This window comes from Rhinopithecus bieti, unplaced genomic scaffold (genome assembly GCF_001698545.2).
Source record: "Rhinopithecus bieti isolate Rb0 unplaced genomic scaffold, ASM169854v2 scaffold_33210, whole genome shotgun sequence".
Lineage (NCBI taxonomy): Eukaryota > Metazoa > Chordata > Mammalia > Primates > Cercopithecidae > Rhinopithecus > Rhinopithecus bieti.
This window is the reverse complement of record NW_016814226.1, coordinates 1,802,900-1,804,951: the sequence shown is the minus strand read 5'-3', so window position 1 is coordinate 1,804,951 and position 2,052 is coordinate 1,802,900.

The following is a 2,052-nucleotide window of genomic DNA, read 5'->3' as shown; positions in this document are numbered from 1 at the left end:
TTTATCTGTGCCTGCCCCATGATTTACCTGTTCCTGCTCCATGATTTACCTGTACCCACCCCATGATTTACCTATGCCTGCCTCCATGATTTACCTGTTCCCGCCTCCGTGATTTACCTGTGCCCACCCCATGACTTATCTGTGCCCGCCCCATGATTTACCTGTTCCTACTCCATGATTTACCTGTGCCCGCCCCCATGATTTACCTGTGCCCACCTCCATGATTTACTTGTTCCCACCCTCATGATTTACATGTGACCATCTCCATGGACACCATGAGCCTGAGATCCATAGAGGGGAAGGGCACTGCCTGTAGCCATCAAAAGTGCTTTCCCAGGGAGGGATATCTGAGTGGCCTGGCAGGCGGGTGAGGGTCCGGGAGCAGGGCTTGTTCCGGGAGACTGTGAGGATTAGGAATTGCTGGAGTGCAGCAGGGAGTGGAGGAGAGGAAGGGGCTGCGGTGGGGCTGGGGACCAGGCAGCTCTCAGAGCCTCAAGTGACGTAAGTGCATTTAAAATCCCCGCAGAGTGCAGAGGGGAGAGTGACAAGTGGCCAGTGTCATTGTGCAGGGGGCGGTGGGGCAGGTGTCACTGCCTAGACTCCGGGTGGCCAGACAGGGTGCTGGATGTTCTCCCAGGGGGCTGGGTAGTCCAGAAAGATGCCTCCCACTTCCTCCTGCCCCCATTTCTTCGCTATTTTCTTCCTTCCAGCACCCATCCTGCTCCCCTGAGAACCATCAGGACAGAGGAGAAAGCAATTTGGCCCGGGCTCTGGCTTTACAACTGACTTCCGACAGGCTGGGCCACCTTCAGGAAGTCACACGACCTCCCTGAGCCACGGTTCTTGTTTGTCTCAAAATACAAAGAGTATCCCTGCCACTGGGAGCTGTGTGAGGGCCTCACAGGTGATGGATGAGAACAGACCCTGTGGACAGAGGCAGCTGCAGGGAGGTGGCTGATTAGGACCCTATTACTGCTCATTTATCCTTCATCCATATGGATGTGTCACCTCAGGGAGAGAGGGCGTCTGGCCGTCCCCTCTGGCCTCTCCCATTGGCCACAGGCTCGAGTTCAGGCCACCACATTCAGATGTGATCAGTGGATTTGATTAATGTAGATTCCACTCATCATCACTCCTCAGAAGGGAATGTGGGCTGGAGAGTAATTATAATCAAGTTTGAGGAAAGCTGATGGTATTAATGAAAATCATTATGCTCCTGGCAGCTAATCCCAGCAAAGGGAGGGATTGACTATGTTTGAATTCCTCTTTTTAATGTTCTGTTTTCGATTGGGAACACTTTCAAATGACTTGTGGGGGAGAGCTGCCGCCAGGCAGGGCCATTTCTCATGCTGCCACTTAGCCCTGCTCGGGGCGGTGGAGAGAGAAGGGAGGGCAGCTGAGCCGGCCTGGGTTTCCTGGCTTCACTCCAGCTTTCTCTGGGTCTCTCACCCTCGTGTCTCCCCATCCTTCTTGAAAGATCCGATCAGGCTCCTCCGGCTGGCTAGTTACCCTCCAGGTGCTTTTGGAAATTCCTGAGACACAACTCTGCCAGCGTCATCCCCGGCTGAACACCCTCTGTGGCTCCTGTTGCCCTCAGGAAAGATATCCCGACTCCGAGGAGGGTCTGTCTGACCTGCTCCCCAACCCAGCCATCTCCCACTGGCCTCTGCAGCCCCTCCCTGCACCTGCTCCCCAACCCCAGCCATCTCCCACTGACCTCTGCAGCCCCCTCCCCGCATGGGGTCCTAGGCCCTAGCCTTCAGCTCTCCACTTGGCACACCCTCCAACTTTGTCCACACTGTCCCTCCGCCCAGGGCACCCTCCCTCCTGCCCTCCCCTGGTCGCCTCCTCCTCACCTTTTCACATTTGGCTCCTCCCTCAGCTTCCATGGGGAGAGCTCTCCTAGTCCCCCTTTCACCCCCATATCCATCTCGATGCTCCTTTGGCACCTGTACCCCTGCCCCATCCCAAGAGCTCTATCTAATCGATCATACTGATTTGTGCTGTGCTTGTACCCCGAAAGAGTGGGCCTGACTCTCCCGCTTCTGTGGC